This window comes from Trachurus japonicus, chromosome 1 (assembly GCF_045865225.1).
Source record: "Trachurus japonicus isolate A0001 chromosome 1, Traja_1.0".
Taxonomy (NCBI): Eukaryota; Metazoa; Chordata; class Actinopteri; order Carangiformes; family Carangidae; genus Trachurus; species Trachurus japonicus.
In genome coordinates this window covers 9729989-9749463 of record NC_140907.1, presented here as the reverse complement: position 1 = coordinate 9749463, position 19475 = coordinate 9729989, and the positions used below count along the sequence as shown (strand labels likewise).

Below are 19475 nucleotides of genomic sequence, written 5' to 3'. Positions count from 1 at the left end.
GTATCATCCGCATAACAGTGAAAATTGATTGAGTGCTTCCGGATGATGCCACCTAATGGGAGCATGTAAAGAATGAAGAGGATTGGCCCTAAGACTGAACCCTGCGGTACACCATACGTAACTCTGCTATACTCTGAGTGGTCGTTATTAACATTAACAAATTGAAACCTGTCAGATAAGTATTACTTAAACCATTTTAGGGCAGGTCCTTTAATCCCTATTTCATGATCTAGTCTCTGCAGCAGGATGCTGTGGTCGATGGTGTCGAATGCAGCACTGAGGTCCAAAAATACAAGAACAGAGACGAGACCTCTGTCTGAAGCTATAAGAAGATCATTAGAGACTTTGACAAGTGCTGTTTCAGTGCTATGGTGTTCTCTGAATCCAGATTGGAAAGCTTCAAAGAGCTCGTTGCTGTGCAGATGTTCATGTAGCTGCTCCAGGATAATCTTCTCAAGGATCTTAGAGATGTAAGGAAGGTTGGATATAGGCCGATAGTTGGCGAGGACATCTGGGTCAAGAGAAGGTTTTTTAAGTAAAGGGTTAATGACAGCCACCTTGAAGGCCTGTGGCACGTAGCCTGTGGCTAAGGAAAGATTGATTTGGTTCAGAAAAGAAATGTTAATTAAGGGGAAGACATCCTTAAGTAGTCTTGTCGGAACTGGATCCAGCAGACATGTGGCTGACTTGGAAGAAGTAATTGCAGAAGTTAAGTCTGACAGGTCGATGGGAGAGAAGCTGTCCAAGTGTGTACCAAGTCTGGGAGGTGCTTCTATGGGTACTGTAATCTGTGGTCCATTACTAGCAATTTTTGTTCTAATATTAACTATCTTTTCGGTAAAGAAAGTTAGGAAGTCGTTACTGCTGAGAGTTGGAGGGATGGATGGCTCAACGACACTATGGTTCTTGGTTAGCCTGGCCACAGTGTTGAAAAGGAACCTGGGGTTGTTCTTATTCTTTTCTATTAGAGATGAATAGTAATTGCTTCTAGCATTACGGAGTTCTTTTTTATATATTAATAAACTATCCTTCCAGGCTTGACGGTCTTCCTCATGTTGGCTGGAATGTGTTTTCCTTTCCAGCTGTCTGGTCTTCTGTTTCAAAGCGCGCAAGTTTGGGCTGTACCAGGGAGCTATTCTTTTCTGATTGATAACTTTCTTTTTCAGGGGAGCTACAGCATCAAGTGTCCCAAGGAGTGCTGCTGCAGTGCTATCCACAAGATAGTCCACCTGTGTGGGGGTGAAATCAGCATAACTGCCCATAATATTGTTACAGGATGCGGCAGCAAGCTCTGCTGGAATAAGCTCTTTAAATCTAGAAACAGCAGTGTCAGATAGACATCTACTGTAGCGGGATTTTTTCCCAGGTAGGATATAATTTGTTAAAGTAAATTCAAATGTTATTAAAGAATGGTCAGACAAGACGGGGTTCTGAGGAAGAACTGTGACATGGTCAGTTTCTATTCCATAAGTAAGTACTAAGTCAAGGATATGATTAAAAGTGTGAGTGGGTTTGTTTACCCTCTGAGAGAAGCCGACTGAATCCAAAAGTGACTTGAATGCAGTAGCCAGACAATCATCATCGACGTCCACATGAATGTTAAAGTCACCTACTATAATGACTTTGTCTGAGCTCATTGCTAAATTTGACAGAAAGTCAGGGAATTCTTCTAGAAACTCAGAATAAGGTGCAGGAGGACGATACACTACAGCAAGTAAGAGTGGTTTTTCTGCTTTCCAGTCTGGGTGAGAGAGGCTGACAGTAAGGCTTTCAAATGTATTATATGAACTATTATGTCTACGGTTGATAATCAGATTTGACTGATAAATAGCAGCCACTCCTCCTCCTCGGCCTGTGTTACGAGGCACATGACAATTAATGTAACTAGGAGGGGTAGATTCATTCAAACTAACATATTCATCTTGCTGCAACCAGGTCTCAGTGAGTGTTAATATGTCAATATGGTGACTTGGTGACTTGGATGGGAGAGAACGAATGTTGAGCAAACCACATTTAATAGTTCTATTAGTTTGGCTTGCTGGAGCAGTGGTTTTGATTTTAACTAAATTGCTATAAACAACTCCTCTAGATTCGGGTTTAGGCTAAGACAGCCTCGAGGCAGACACAGTTTCTATAGGCTGGGTGGGTGACAACACGAAGGACCCAGCAGAGGGGCGTGTAAAACTGCGGCTCTGCCTGCTGGTCTGAACTCTGGGTGCTTGTCAGGGATTAGCATGGCTAATAAAGTTCCCTATGTTACTAGATAGGAGGGATGCGCCATCCAGAGTAGGATGGACGCCATCTCTCCGAATCAGACCAGTCTTTCCCCAGAAGGAGGTCCAGTTATCTATGTAAGCCACGTCGTTATCTAAGCACCACCTAGACATCCAGCGATGGAATGAACGCATGCGGCTAAACATATCGTCACTCACTAGGTTGGTGGCTTTATACTGTATTTCGACATGGAGGGAGACAGCGATGCAAGACAGCCAAAGACAGAAAAACTGATGTTAATTCAGTCAGGTTGGGTTTCCATTACACTTGGCTGTTTTCTCACTCAAAACATTAAAAAAAAAAAAAAAACAGATTCCAAGTGATTTTCCTGATAACTAATAATGAGTCATTCCCCCCGTAGATTCATCATGACTTCAATTATTGGAGTAGCACTGCTGGGCTTGGCCTTGTTTGCAGGACCCACCATGGCCTTCTTCCCAAACACGGCTGGGTTAAACAGTCATGACAAGATTACTGGAAAAGCCCTATTGCAAAAAGTGACGGAGACATGTCGAGCGGTGGCTAAGGAAGCTGGTCATGAGTTCAGACCCACGGTAGGTTTGATGGTAAATATGTGCCAGCCAGCATAAACCTAATCTCACAACATGAAGAAACACACACGTCTGCACATATGCAGTACACCCACATTAAAGGAGACATATTATGCCCTTTTCCACAAATTAAACTAGTTCCCAAGTGTCTTGAAGACATGTCTGTAACATACTTTGGTCAAAATACCCCAAGGATCAAACATCACAGCTCTTTTTATAGTTTCAAAACAGCCCTGTTCAAAACGGCCGGTTTCAGTGCCTGTTCCTTTAAATGCAAATGAACCACTGCTTGCCCCGCCCCTTCTACTGGTACCAGGTAGAGGTGGGTTTATGCAAATTCAAAAACTAATTACATCATTGTCAGACAACTGAGGGAAGAGCTTGTAAAACCACATGGATTTCAACCTAGGTAGCCAGCACATTACAGAATCTTTTGTCAATTCTAACATTCTGGGGGCCGGAAAGTGTACGGGTGCTTTCACACAGGGTCAGTGTGAAAGCACATCGCACTCTAATGTGCACCAAACTAGTGCGGCCTGAGGAGGTGGTCTCGGTTCGGCTCCAGCTGAACTCTGGTGCGCACTAGTTGATGTGTGAAAACAACCGCACACTGGTGCGACCCAACTGCCAGGCAAACTCAACAAGTCAACAAGTTTGAGCTAAATGGGCTCCCGTAGTTGTTGACAACGGGTTAACGCAGCGGGGAGACCGCCCGGTGCTCCGGTCCTACGCAGCTCTGTCCCCACAAACGAAGCAGCAGCAGCGGGGCAGCTGGTCGGTGCGTGTCCGCTGAGTCCACTCAGACAGGTCGGCGGCTCCGTCCCTTGTGTCCGCGGAGCAGCTGGTTACTGAGCAGCAGAGGTCCGCCCGTGTTTATATCAGGAACTGGGACCGAGCTGGGTGAACGCAACCGGAAAGTACCAGTAGTACCAAACTAGAAAAGTAGATCGGAACTATCGTTTGCCAAGAGTTATACAAACAATATAGAAATAAATGACCAGAGCTACTAACAACCGGCCCTACTTGAGTCTCCATCATTTAAGTTTTATCCATTAATCTCGTTATTTCTACTTTTTCAGTGCTTCCAGATTTCAACCGGTAGTCATGGAGACATGACGCTCTCCAAGTACTGCGGCGTTTGGTCCCAAGTGACAAAAAGCAGTGTGAAAGCAACCGCACTAACTGAAAAATGAAACAATGTATCATTTTAACATTTGGAGCCGCACTAGGCTGTGCACTAAACATGTGTGAAAGCACCCTAAAACACCCAAAATATGTTAAAGAGCCTTCAAAAAGTGATATTTCCATAATATGTCCCCTAAGGCTTGTGATCAGTGTACACTTCTCATCTTTCTTACACCGGGTTTAAATATAGGTTACTAAATGTGAGTATCTTTATTAGTGGAAAGTGTGTCTGTGTTTTGTTTTTTGTTTTTTTACACTGGGCAACGGTTCTCAGCGTATCAGGGCAAACCTGATTAACGCGACGCAGTTAAAGGTGAGGAGAGGAGCTAATTTGATTGGTGAAGATCTGAATCGGCTGTATTAATCCCACTCCACGCCTTCTCTCCCCCTTCTTTCCCACTCACGCCTTCTCTCCTCCCTCTTTCCCACTTGCGCCGATAGGAGGGACGAGAGGAGTGCCTGTGCCGGTCTACGCCGGACTGCGCCGTGCATGAAACTAGAGCCCCTAGGGTTACAGAAGGCCTAATATTCAAAGTCACATGATATTGTGGAGATTAAAATGTAAAAAATATAAAACAAAAAAAAACAAGTTATGTAGGTTAGTAATTGTGAAATAAGTACGAAGTCATGAAACAAAGCTCTTATATATCACTTCATACTACATACAGTATTATTGTAAACAAGGGGCTAAATATGATGATAATAAAATCAAAATGATGCTTAATTAAAACTTAAGTAACTACATGAGTATATTAAAGCCCCTGTACGGAGCTTTTAACTGGATATGCAAAAGTCTCTGGTTTCTGCTGATGTGTCTCTGATACCTACAACAGCAAATGAGCCCATCAGTGTGAAGATACGCTATTTCTAAGTAGTCTAATTCTATACCAGACAAACGTCTTCATGACAGTGGGAAATGCAGTCTTCATTCCGGCAAAACACCACCGCTTTCGTCCACAGGGGCCACCAAAATCAACACTAAATAAAAAGTCTGTACAGGGGCTTTAATAAGAAGAAAACAAAGCAAGTCATTTTAAAAGGCTCTTTGTACAACTGCAATGGTAGGTTCATGGGCTTTTCTGACATTTCCATATGTGACTATTTGTGAGTGAGTACAACCTGAACTCCTCTCTGCTGCTGTCCTTCTACTGCTCATCAATCGAGAGCATACTTGCCTACTGCATCACAGTCTGGTACAGTAGCTGCACCATGGCAGACAGGGAGAGGCTTCAGAAAATCATCAAGGCGGCCCAGAAGATCATTGGCAGCCCCCTCCCCTCCCTGACGGACATCTTCACCTCCTGCTGCCTCACCAGAGCAAAAAACATCACCAGGACAATACCCACCCTGGCTTCACTCTGTTTGACCTGTTGCCCTCAGGAAGGAGTTACAGGTCCATCAAATCCAAAACAAACAGACTCAAGAACAGTTTCTTTCCCACAGCCATTATCACTCTGAACTCACACATGCACTGACGCACACAGACACACCCCGGACTACCTCAAATATATATTGCAATATCTAACTACCTCAACGTACTATGCAATATACACAATTCACTGTGCTATATACTGTGCATATAATTTATTTGTATCTATTTATTTTTATATTATTGAAAGTGTTTTATATTGTATTTTTATAGTATTGCTTGTTTGCACTGAAGGAGGGGCTCTAATTTCATTATACAGAGAGTATAATGACAAATAAAGACATTCTGATTCTGATTCTGATATTCTCAATGAAAACTGTTTTTATCTGTCCACAGGGTTCCTCTCCTGAGGAGTTGGTTCAAGCCTGTCTGGGACCCACAGCTACAGGAGAGGTGTCAGGTGCCAAATTTCAATCTGCTCTTCAAGAAATCTACACTCAGAATGGACTGGTGGATCGTGACTTTGTCAACAGGTGGGAGAAAGGCTAAACAACAGCTCAGTCAGACAACTCTGAACTCTGAGTTCGTCTGCCTGAACTAGCTTCACAGGCTTTGCATCATTTATTAAAAAGCAGATATTTGTCCATACACTAACCAAGTTAGTACCTATGAAAATTCTGTCAGTGCTCCACACCACTTCAACTCCGAGGAGTTCCTGCAGGGACGTAGCCTAATCACACAGGGGATGGTAGCCATTAAGGCTAACATTCGTAAGGAGAACTTCCAGGCTGCCAGAGAAACACTGGGCAGAGTCCTTCATACTCTACAGGTGAGAGAGCAACTAGGCACATGGGAAGGGAAATGTGAAATATGAGGAATTGCAAAGTGAATAGATAATAAGTGAAAATAGAGACTAAATGGATGTGTTTTCAGGATTTCTACAGCCACAGTAACTGGGTTGAGCTAGGATACACTGAGCCATATATCAACCTCATACGCCCAGATCTGCCACTGGAAAACCTGGCAGGTACGTGCATGATGTCTATTTGTCATATCCACCTGATGACTAACTATATAATAATAATGGCTTGGAGCAGCATATTGGCACGGAAAGCACTTTACAGAAACCATTATTCACTCACTTTCACACCAGAGGTGGGATAAACTCCTAGTCACTGTCTGTGGGTTGAGCACAGTCATAGAGTACATTTAATTGTGGTTATAGAATAGTAGTTTGGTAGAATATCATCTTGGGGTTCGAAAGTAGTATGTTGTGAGTGCTCAATTTGGTTGTTAGGTTGTTAACTAACTTTCAGTAATTTCAGTGAAATAATCCACTTCAACCTATGTGGTGAAGCACTCCCAACTATACATGGGTTTAATGAAAACATTATGAAATGATGCACTGTTTGTTCACCCTGTATCATGTTCACACTTTGATTGTGTAGATTTCAACACTCCCACCTGCAGTGACTGTGCCAGTGGAACATGTCCCAATCCCATCCTCCCCAACATCCTTAAAGAGAAGAAGCTCACATCAGGCTACTTCTCTTCTGACATGCCTAAAGGTATCAGTAACAACTTTATTATTACATAAAAAAAAAGAAAAAGAAAACATATTCAGATAGGGCCATATTTGTATGTAAACTGTGTAACCTCTACTACTATGGGTCTCTCAATTAAAACAATGACAATGATACCATTTGGTGACATCATGGCATTATGCAAGACCATGAAAGTTGTTACTACGACCATTGCTGTAAGACTTTTCCGGTGAATAATAATACAGTGGAGAGTTATAGCATTACCGGTTGATAATCCACTTTGCACGCCAGCCATGGCAGGTGCACCATTCGTAATAATCGCAGTGACTTTATTACATGGTAGTTTCATGTCATCAATGGTGGAACAAGCAGAAACAAATACCATAAAACTTCAAATAATGGCCGAGTCCCAATTTGCCGCCGGCCCCAATTAAAGCAGAAGTAAGCGATCCGGTCGTTTTGGCTAATGCTGCGTTCCAGGCAGGCTTTTGAAACTGTAAATTACAGCTTCAAGTCACGACTTACGACTTTGTAGCGTTCCAGGCAACCCACTCGTGTTTTTCCGACCTGTTTTACCTGTGAAAGTGCACTATAACGGCCACTCGTAACTTCCGACCTGTGAACTCGTACCAGATCGAACTGGTACGACTTCACAGGTCGGAAAAACACGAGTTACGGGTTGCCTTGAACGCACCATAACGTCTTGTCAGCCGATGGAGTTAGCAGCCCCCGCCCTCGTCATGGATCTATTGGTCCTCGTCCCTACGTCACCACATTCAGGCGCATCCCTTGGCTGCACACACAGCCCTTCATGCCGTTCTCTCTCCTCATTGGATAAAACTTGTAGGATACGAGAAAAGTTTTCTCCTCGGCTCAGAGCAGAGCAGAGTGACTGACAGACCCGTGTTTCGGTCCAAACACTCTATGTAAGTGATTGCTGTCGGAAGATATAACTATTTAAGATTTATATTAACACAAAAATATCGCTTACTTCTGCTTTAACCGCCGGGTGTAGCAAAATATTTTTTGTATTAAACACCCATCCCAAATAAGCGCAGGGTCAAACATTGTTTTTCTAGTTGGCAAAAATTATTCTATGCAAATATACATTAAACACAAACAAATAACCTTAAACAAATTGAAAGTGGTGTCTCGAGACGTTAAAGATGGCTGAGGACCGACAAGACGCCTCTCGGCTGGTTGCTCCTTCCCGGTCTACGACAGTGTTACAAGCCAGGCAAACATTGGCAAACAATTGTTTCTTTTCAGGACAAATTTTCTTCACCATTTTCATCACACAGAATAGAAAAAAATTCACCCTCAGTAAAAGGTTAATGCTTGGCAATCAGCATTGCCATCTCGTAACTCGCCTTTGTGGCATTTTCATTTGACTCACGGGCTCTTGTGAAAAAGCGCTGCTGTGCCGTTAAAACAGCTTCCAGTTGCTTCAATTTGTCACTGCGTTTGTTCCCAGTTAGCTTGTCGTAGTTAGCATGCTTTGTCTGGTAGTGTCTCTTGATATTGAATTGAAGCCTCTTGGCAAATTAGGCAGACACAGCTGCGTATTTCAGTTAAAAAATACTACAATTTCCACTTGTCCTGGAAGAGGTGGCCCTCACTCAACTTTTCTTTTTTTAGTTACAGTAGCCATTTTAGAAATGGGCTGGAAGGGTCAAGGGTCGCACGGCTAGAGTGCAGCCACAGGTCTGCTGCCATCTTCTGGTGAAATATAGCTTTTTTTGGACGTGTGTGTTTTTGTTTTGATTTTTGTACGTGCTGGCCAGTGTTGAGACTAACGCCGTTAGAATAAACGCGATTACGTAACGCCGTTACATTCCTCTGTAATTTGTAATCTAATTAATTACTTTATCCAGCGTTACTAACGCCGTTTCCGTTACTAACATGACTTGTGTTGCCGTTACTAAAATCGGGGCCCCAGCGCGATCATGGTAAAAAAAAAAAAAAAAAAGCCTGCAGCCAGCATGAGTTCTAGGCTATTGTTTTTTCTTTTCTTCCTTTCCTCCTCCTCACTTCATAAGCGGGCTGCAGAGTAGAGAGCACACTAGTACAACACGGTTTCGATAAATACCAAGGATAAGACAGGTCATGTTTTGCGGATATGGAACAAGGAAGTAACTGACTTGACGATATAGCTGCGTGACATCATTGACGAATCCTTGTAGGAGTTTATTTTACACACAAACCGACGTAGCTTCTGTGCGGCGCACACACACAACTTTCGACCGGTAAAACAAAAGTGATAGACAGAGAAGAAATGGCGAGTACAGAAGAGGAGGATAAAGTGGGAAAGTCGGCATTTAGCAAGTGGAAATATAAACACTACTTCACCATCGTTGAGAGAAAGGGGAAGAACTTGTATTTGAAGTGCACGTTATGCCCGGGAGGAAAGCGTTTGTCCACATTTGATATCAGGTCTGAAAGGGATTGTTATGCCAGTTGCTGATGTGTCAGTTTCAATAAATATTATGTTGATGAGCAATAAATTGAATTATTGAAGTTCATATCCCCCCCCCATGGCAAAGGATATTTGTTTAAGGTTAATTATCTCTCTGTGCTGTTCTACTCTATGAAACTGGCGTGTGAAACATGCTTCTAAAAAGCCGAATTCTTTGACATATTACTTTGTTTTAGTAACGCAAAAATTACTTTTCCTAGTAATTAGTTACTTTTATAATAGAGTAATTGAGTTACTAACTCAATTACTTTTTTAAGAAGTAATTTGTAATTGTAATTAGTTACTTTTTCAAAGTAATTTGCCCATCACTGGTGCTGGCAGCCGCATATTATTGATTTTATGACAGAGGCTGCAGGCCAGTGGGAATTTGAACACGGGCCGCAAATGGCCCCCGGGCCGGACTTTGGACATGCCTGCTCTAGGAGGTAATTAACTAATTAGCCATGTAAGTCAATATTTTATGGGTTTTTTATTACTTGAAAAACCAAGGTAAGTGACTTTCTGTAGTGTCAAGCAGGTAAAAAAAAAAAAAAAATATATATATATCATTAGATTATGGATGTGTTTAAGAGACTGCATTTAGAATTATTTAAGGCATACTATTTTTATGGTGTTTTTTCTGTTAACATTTTTGTCCACAACAGGTTTAGGTTTGTGTAAAACGTGGAAAATGGGATTGCAAAAAAACTAAAAATTCCCCCAAATCCAGTTTGCATTCGGTATTTTTTGTGTGCTTTTTTAGCCATTTTTTTCCATGTAAACCCCAATTCGGAATTATTATTTCCATGTAAACTCGAAGGAGAATATTTTAATTCCGAACTATTTAATTCAGAATAATTAATTCCGAATTAAAAAACATCATGTAAACGTGGTAACTGATTGTAATAGAATGCGAGTGTGTTTTATTGAAAGCGAGACTGGGTGTGTGTATGAAAATCGCTACAGTGAACTGGTGCTCTGGTTTTTAGGTGCTCTATCTCATAGTTTCAAAAACGGATTGAACCCACACCTCCTGGGTAAGAGTCATGTGCGCTTGCCAGTCACCCAAAGGGACATCCCCTTGGCCAAGTAGCCAGGGCGCATGATCAATTGGAGGCATAGTGACAGGACCACCACTGTCACATAAACATCATGAAGTGGTCTCAATCTGTGTTTTACGAATGCCTCTGTGCGTCTGGCACATGTGTCTTGGAGTTCTGAATGGAGGCTGTATGTTCAGCTCCCCTTACATGTGAAATTTATTACATGAAACACGACAAAATTTCTTCACTTAGACTATGAACTGAAAAGTGTGAGGAGAGCTACTGTAGGAACCGGTTTTTCTGTTCAAAGCAAACAGCTGTGTGACGTAGCCTACTGTGGGGGGCAGGACTTCTGTCTGACAGTGTACTTGAGTGAAGTATCCACAAACACACCCATTGGTCAGAGATAAAGAGGATGCTAATGTGTCGCTAATGTGTTACACTGTGTCCAGCTGTCGTCACAGCAATTATTACAAGCACACCTATTGGTCATTGCTAATATGTCTATTAAGCACATTACTTTCAATAAAGCCGAGAAGGTGGAATATAGTAAAATATTTTTCATTCTAGTTTTAGAGGTTGCATTTAAAAAATATATAAAAAATGAAGTTATTACTTTACATCACGTTCATAAGATGTGTAGTGCGTATTACTGAGCCGTTTTGGTCCATGTTCTTAAGCCTTTTTTCCCCTGGATTATATTTTCTAAAGTTACAACAATATATTAATATAATATTGTTTTCGTTTCATTTCGTTAAGTAAAAATCAATCAATCCGTTTTCTTTGAAACTATGAGATTGCAGAGCACCTAAAAACCAGAGCACCAGTTCATAGCGATTTTCACAACACTGTCACTCCGGATCAGCGGTACCACGACGCTGGTTATCAACTCGGTAACTCAACCCTGGTTTGTCTTATTGTGAATCTGTGAACGCGCATAAAGGGCGGATTCAAGGCAGCAGACAAATCACAACCAGAGCACCGACGCGTCAGAGAGAAGCGAGTTGAGCGCAGCGCAGCGCACACCTCATTTCTCCTGTGAGGAAGAAGAGAAAAAAAAGAAGCCCGTGGTCCGACCTGACCCAGTTATTGAATGTTTACGTTTATTTAGAAGAAGTTTAACTGGTGCTGATTAAACTTGTAAATGAATGCTGCTCTGAATCGATCAGACCTGTCATGTTCGTGTTCCAAGGATGAGGCCGTGTTGATAGCAAGTAACTTAGTTTAATGTCTCACGTTCTCAACAACATACATGTGGCTCCATGCAGTCTTGCTCTACCCTGTTATATGGTACGGTAAGCTGACTACAAACCAGTACTGCCGCCTAGCGGTCAAACATGTAATAACATCCAATCATAACATCCCCCCTTTTCTAAGGTAAAATGCATTACATGAAATATCACATTAGCTGTGTCAGTTATTTTAACCATTTCACATTCAGCATAACTCTGCAACACATAAGCAGTATAGACAGTTTATATCAGATTGCATAACTCATCTCTAAGCCACTACTAGACCATTTAGAACACATTCACAACATCAATCAATATACATTTTGTTCAACATCTTTAACATGCATATTGAATTTTCTTTGTTTATAAGTTCAGTCTATCAGGCTTTCTGATTTCTCTTGTGGACCTTCTTAACTTAGGTTCGCTTGGAGTAGGTGTGTGAGAGTCAGTGTTACAGTCCATAGCAGGTGTGGGAGTTACCTGAGATTCACCACAGGTTACACTGAGCTCACCAACAGTCCCTTGAGGAGTCTTTAACAGACTGCGACGATTGCGTCTGAGGAGTTGTCCATCATCAGTTTTCACCGTGTACGATCGTGGAGCAACTTCTTGCAGGACAGTTGCTTTTGTACTCCATCCATCAGCATCCTCAATCCTGACTGTGTCATTGGTAGACAGTGGAGGGAGATGCTTGGTTGTTCTGTCATAGAATGACTTTTGCATCATTTTCTGTTGTCGTAGCTTATGTTCAATCTTTGAGTGATTCTTTTGCTTTAATTTGTCGTTTTGATGACTCGGCAATGTTGTTCGTAGCTTCCTCTTCATCAGCAGTTCAGCTGGTGATAGGCCGCACTGAAGAGGTGATGCTCTGTAGCTCAATAAAGCCAGATACGGATCCGAGTCACTGTCAGCTGCTTTCTTTAGGAGTTGCTTGAGAATGTGAACTCCTTTTTCAGCTTGCCCGTTTGACTGTGCATAGTGTGGGCTTGACGTCACATGCTTGAAATCATATTGCTCTGCAAACTTCTGCCATTCTTTGCTGCTGAAGCAGGGGCCATTGTCGCTCACCACGATGTGTGGGATGCCATGCCTGGCGAAGATAGATTTAGCATGTGTTATGACACAAGTTGATGTTGAGCTTGTTAGTAGCGCCATCTCAGGGAAGTTTGAGTAGTAATCCATTACCACTAAATAGTCTTTACCTCTGAGATGAAACAAGTCCATTCCTACTTTGTGCCATGGTGCTGTTGGCACCTCAGCTACCACCATAGGCTCTTTGCTCTGCTTGTTCCTGTGTTTCTGGCATGTTTCACATTTACTTACAAGTGTTTCAATGTCTTTGTTCAGTCCCGGCCAGAAAACCGTGTCTCTCGCCCTCCTTTTGCACTTTTCGATGCCGAGATGGCCTTCATGTATCCTGTGCAACATGTCCATTCTCAAAGCCCGTGGAATAACAATCCTGCCCTTTTTCAACAGCAGACCATCCACAGTACTAAGCTCACCTCTGACATGGTAAAATTGTGGACATGAACCAGCTGGCCATCCCTCATCCATGTTCTTCATGACATGCTGTAGCTCAGCATCCTTTGCTGTAGCCTCCGCTATTTGTCTTGACTTTGTGTCAGACACAGGCAGTGTAGCCGACACCATGTTCACGTGACACTGTATGTCCTCGTCTGTTGCACTCACACTGTCGCCTGTAGTTGCTCTGGATAGGGCATCAGCAAGGACTAGTTTACCTGGAGTATATATCAGTTGATACACTCTTTCCACAAGCCCCAGTTCTTCACAGGCTCTGTCACCAAGAAGTGATTCACGTCCCTCATTCACAACAAAGAAGAATAGGTGGTGCACTTTTCCTTTAACTGTGACACTCAACCTGCATGTGCCCAAACATTTGATTGGCCGCCCATTGTAGTCTTTCAGTCCAGATTCTTTTCTTTTTATTTGTGGCTTATTTTTCATTGCCTTCACATCACACATGCTTATGAGATTTGCTTTGGCACCAGTGTCCAATCTCATGGTGACTACAGTCCCATTTATCATTAGAGGAGCTATCCACTTATCTTCTGTAGTGACATCATTTACATTGTCTGGTTTATTTATTTGTTCACTTTCACAATTCACCATTCCAACAAAGAACGTGTCACTGAGATCAGGCTCGTCTATTAAGTTTACAGTTTTTTCTTTCTTCCCCTCTTTCCGTTTGGAGAAGCATTGTTTAGCAAAATGATTCTTGCCTTGGCAAGTGGAGCATTGCTTACCAAACGCTGGACACTGTCTAGGCTTGTGCTGTGAGCCGCAGCGCTTGCAGTTTATCATCACGTCCTCCTGCTGTGCAGGCCGGGTCTGTGTGCGCCGTCTCCGCTGATACGACACTGCTCCAACCGCTGCCGCGCTGTCGCTCTGCGCCGAGGTGACTGCAGACATCTCGCTGAACGTCCTCACGTGCCTTTGGGACAGCTCACTGGCCTGGCAGATCTTAATGGCTCCTGCCAGCGTCAGCTCCATCTCCCGTAGTAGCCTCTCTCTGACCTTTTTATCCTCTACGCCGTAGACGATCTGGTCCCGGACCATGGAGTCACTCAGCGTTCCGAAGTTGCAGGACTGCGCCTTTAGCCGCAAGTCCGTCAGGAAGCTATCAAAAGGCTCGTGTTGCCGCTGTGTACGAGACCGAAACACGTACCTCTCGTACGTCTCGTTCTTCTTCGGAGAACAGTGAGTATCAAACTTGCTAAGCACTACATCCAACTTTTCATTATCTTCAGGACTGTCAAACACGAACGTGTTAAATACTTCTATGGCCTGTGGCCCTGCTATCGTTAGCAGCAGCGCTACCTTTCTTGCCTCCGGCTTTTCCTCGAGTCCCATAGCAGCAACATAAAGGTGAAACCGCTGTTTGAAGGTGCGCCAGTTCTCGTCGACATTCCCCGTCAGTTTCAAACTTTCCGGTGGTTTTAAATCCATGTCGCCCATTCGAGTTTACTCCTGGTACCATGTCATGTTCGTGTTCCAAGGATGAGGCCGTGTTGATAGCAAGTAACTTAGTTTAATGTCTCACGTTCTCAACAACATACATGTGGCTCCATGCAGTCTTGCTCTACCCTGTTATATGGTACGGTAAGCTGACTACAAACCAGTACTGCCGCCTAGCGGTCAAACATGTAATAACATCCAATCATAACAAGACCTATTTTAAACAGTGGCCAAACAACAGAACCATTTTATTATATTAGACTATATATTTTCCATTTTTGCTGAGCATAAGGTTTGTTCTAAATTAAATAAAAGCCTGTCCCATACAGACGCGTGTCTCTCTAAACGGGTCCGCTCGGCACACACACACACACACACACACACACTGTCAAAACATGGATGAATGAAACCTATCAACTTTGTATCGGTCGCGTCTTGTAGCCTATTTCTATCGAGGAAAAGTTAATTCAGGATATCCTATGTTTTATCGCCCAGCCCGAAAGTGACACAGGCTCTTGCCCGTTTATTCACGAGAAATCATCCAGCTACACTCTCAATCAAACAAGGTGGGGAATGAGAAATCTGTGGCACTACTGTACAGTAGTTGACTTATTTTAAGAACACAGACGGGTGTGTTTGGAGCTCACGAGACTGAGAACCGAAAAAAGAGAGTGAGACGTATACTGTAGTTGCCATCGTCACATTTTTCTCATTGAAAAACTATACTGTATTATTATTATTATATTGCATTCCCCGTATGTGTTCACTGCTCCGTGCTGCTGTCTTATGGAGGCGCTCCTGCTCACAGATGCCACCTGGCGGTTGTTTGGGCACATTGCAGCTTCTGGTGAAAACACAATTTACTCCTCCACAAAAAATCTGCGCGACCCTCCCGTGACTCACGCGTGAATCTCGCGTGAAATCGTCCAAATGAAACTAGTACCCACTGTAGGGTTCCAATCCCTCTTCAAGCTCAGTTGTGTGTTTGTTAAAACTACTAACCTTGTTGGTGAAGGTTGCGCACCTGCCCCCTCTCCCAATTTGGCTTTGTGTTTCAAGGTGTTGACGTTTCCGTCCCGGCGGCATCACACTTTGTGTCTTTTTTGGCTACCTCTCCACCCGGTTCCGGATGGAGCATGCCTGTGGCAGTTGTATGGCGTCCCTGGAGCCTGAGGAAGGCGTCCTGTCTTGGCATGGATCACCTGCGGGAGGCCATCACCAATGAAGCCTGCATAAATTGTAGCATCATGCCAAGGTCAGTAAGGCTGGCCAACTGGATGCACTATCCTGTCTGCCTTCATTCCAGTCTGGGGGGGTGGATTCCTGTCGGGATGCTGCACAGAAGAGGTCTGCTTCACGGGACGTGGATGGTGTCCCCTATTGCAGCAGCCTTGGTGCCTCTGCAGGCGGGGGGCATGAAGGTCCTGTCTTATCAGAATGACTGGTTGGTGTGCGCGCCTTCCCGAAAATTACACAGAGTTAAAAGTTGTTTTACTTTTAATTAAAATGTCTGTGTAAAAAATTGCTGTAAAACAACTGTTGCCATTAAAACAGTCCAGTCTTTGAATAAAAAGGGGAGGGTGGCTACTCAAGTGCAGGGCCAGGGCCTCCGCTCCGGCACTCACTGGATTCCCCCTCGGCGAGTGCTGCGGGGTTGACACTAGGGATGCAAATTATCGAGTAATTCATTAATCGATAGTTGATAGACCTTATCGATCGATGATCGATTAATTGATAAGCGGCGATTTTCCTGAGAACCTAAATTTAAGGGGAAAATTTAAGATCAACATTCCTTATGGACTTTACACTAGTATTTGTTAATTTATTTTAAGAACACAGCACAATGAAAATGTTTAAGTAGCACGTTATTTGGGACAGAGAGCTCTGAGGTTGAAGTCCTACAGTATCATAATGAGATGAGATGAGAGACACCGCTGCGTTTCCATTACAGATTTTCGCAAAATAAAAGCGATATTTCTGAAACTTCGAAAAAGTGCAATTGCCATTTGCGAGTGTTTCCATTGAAAGGTATTTTGCGAATGAGCCGTAATGCGTCTTGCGTTTCTATGGTGACGGCACAGCGATCTCAGCTGCCGACAGCTGTTGCTGTTATTGTTATTAACATTGACAAAAACAGCGCTTGATTGCTGAAAGGCAAAGCCCGTGTGGCGCTGCAGCGGCCACAAATAAGGACGCACTCACACGGGCCAGTTGTTCCGTACCGTGCTGAAGCCCGAATGCCCCCTCCCCTCTCCCCCGCTGGCCCGCACTCACACCACCTCCAACCCAAGCTGCTCAAGCACGGTGCCTCCGTTGATATAGAGGGATTATTTGTTTACCAACACGGTGGATGTGCGCATTAACCTGACTGCAGAAAGAACGGAGCCTTTTAACACCAGCGGTGATGAGGTGCTGACAACAATATACAGTAGGTGGTTGTGTCCACACACCCGTACTGGTTTATGTGACTTAAGGTGACATTTCGGCACAGGAGGAGTGGGAGCGTGGATGCGAGCCAGTCTCCTTCAACCATGCACGGAAAAGGGGAATGATAGGAAAGGGTTTTCTAATTTATTGAGAAACAATGCCCAGGTCAGCAATGCATGACAATAAACATGTGGTTGGTTCATTTGTCCCCTTAAGTTACATAAACCAACACAGCGTGGACACACGCGCTGTTCTCCGCGGCACCGCAACGAGCGCTTTTTTTTCTTTTCTTTTTAAAAAAAAAAAAATAAAGCTCCGGTAGCGACCGGCTAAACTACGGTAGGATACTGTAAACCAGCGCGGATCCGGTGTGTTTATCAAAGCTTGTCCGCCGTGCTGAGGCACTGGGTCAGTTTGAGCTGCGTTCAGGCTGCATTAACTCCTCAGGCAGCTCCGCGTCGGCGGCTTTTTGACTCGTTACTCACTGGTCGTCTGTGTGTTAGCGATGGTACAGCCCGAGTCCCGTATAGCTACAACAGGTAACAGTGTTGTCTCTTTTCACCTCCTCTCCCTCTCTCCCTTGTGTCCTGCAGTGCGCTGCACAAGTTTACACAGAGATCCGCTACATTATGTCGGCTTTGCTTGTTTACATTTCACAGTAAAACTCCCATTGAAAAGGAACGATTAATTGCAAGTAATTTAATTTAATCGATTAAATTCTTATCGACAATTAATCGATAGTCGATTAATTGTTTGCATCCCTAGTTGACACACAGGCTCAGGTGGTCAACCAGGGCAACTCACACACTCAACACGTTCAACTCAGCTTGTGTTACTTTACTTATCACTTTGTGCACATTGTGTTAAGTTTCTTGCCGTCAGCCCAGCCACGCCGTTCCTCCGTGGACTCACTTTCAACCACCGCTCCGTCCAGACTCGCACTCTCTGCTGTGTAACTCGCGGAAAGCACCGACAATTGGTCCAATTTGCGGAAAAGTTGCGGTGATACAAAATTGCAAGATCACAAAAATTTGCGGGGATTGGTTGAATTTAGGTTAATTGTTGCGATCGCAACATCGCGAATTCCTGGAGGGACTGACATGTGCTGGTTCGGTCAGACAACAGGGCAGTGGTCTCCCAGATCAACCATCAGGGGGGCACCAAGTCGGCGCAACTGTTGCAGGTGTCCCAGCGCCTGCTGACATGGGCCACACCCCGTCTGTTGAGCTTGCGAGCGATGTGGCTCCTAGGGGATCGGAATCAGGTGGCAGATTTCCTTTCTCGGCACAGGCCTCTGCCGGGGGAGTGGAGGCTACACCCAGAGGTGGTCGAGCTGATCTGGGGCGTTTTCGGCAGGGCAGAGGTGGATCTCTTTGCCTCGAGGGAGTCAACCCATTGTCCCCTATGGTTTTCCTGGACGGAGGAGGACAGTCCTCTGGGACAGGATGCCTTGGGACACGAGTGGCCCAGCGTGTCCCGACACTGCAGTGGGTCCTTCATCGGGGCCACCGCCTCCCCCTGGGGCCACCAGGAGGAGGCGGTGGCCCCGTTCTGGCCAGGGAGGCACAGGGAGGCCAGGGAGGCCCTGGTTTCCACTGCTGCGGAAGCACTGCTGCGGAAGCTCTGCTGCAGCTCGCCATGGCGTCTCCCAGGGAGGAAGGATCTCCTATCACAGCTAGGGGGCCGGATTTGGCACCCCGACCCTTTCCGTCTCCAGTTCTGGGCTTGGCTTCTGACCGGTTGCACTGAGCCTGTCCGACGAACCATCTTGCATGCTCGTGCATCGTCCACCCGTCTCCAGTATGAGAGCAAGTGGAGGGGGTTCTCTGCCTGGTGCGCTGACAGGGGGGAGGACCCCACTTCTTGTCCAGTGGCCACCGTTCTGGACTTTCTTTAGTCTCTCCTGGACGACGGCCGTGCACCTTCCACTTTGAAGGTGTATGTGGCAGCCATTTCATGGCAGCATGCCCTGATAGACAATGTTACCGTAGGGTGAACAGTTGGTGTCTCTATTTCTGAGGGGGGCGTTGAGGCTGCGGCCCTCTGTGTCCCCCAGGGGGCCTCTGAACCTCTCGCCCAGGCTGACCTCAAGTGGCTGTCATTGAAGACAGCCTTTCTTCTGGCTATCACCTCAGCGAAACGGGTGGGGGAGTTGCATGCTTTGTCTGTCAGCGAGTCCTGCCTGCGTTGGGGGCCTGAGGGTTCAGGGGTGACCCTGTGGCCTAATGTTGCGTTTCTGCCGAAGACCCTGCCCCGTGGCCATGTCAACCGCCCTATTCACCTGGCGTGGTTTGATCCCCCAGCGGCTGATGATGAGTTGCGTGTTTTGTGTCCTGTGCGGGCCCTGGTTGCCTATATCAGTGTCACTGCACATGTGCGACAGACGGAACAGTTGTTTGTTTGCTATGGGGGTCATAAC

At 44.7% G+C, this 19475-nt stretch overlaps 1 protein-coding gene and 1 pseudogene across 2 annotated transcripts in view; both read left to right on the top strand.

Moving 5' to 3' along the window:
* The window catches only part of LOC146991365 (von Willebrand factor A domain-containing protein 7-like), a 138613-nt gene that overhangs the window by 21704 nt on the left and 97434 nt on the right, over positions 1-19475 (top strand). The window lies entirely within an intron of this gene.
* The window catches only part of LOC146991368 (von Willebrand factor A domain-containing protein 7-like), a 30812-nt pseudogene continuing 13952 nt past the window's right edge, over positions 2616-19475 (top strand). Inside the window, exons 1-5 of the transcript XR_015034560.1 lie at positions 2616-2828; positions 5776-5912; positions 6064-6208; positions 6313-6406; positions 6828-6947. The product of XR_015034560.1 is annotated as a von Willebrand factor A domain-containing protein 7-like (transcript). The remainder of the gene's footprint in view (positions 2829-5775; positions 5913-6063; positions 6209-6312; positions 6407-6827; positions 6948-19475) is intronic.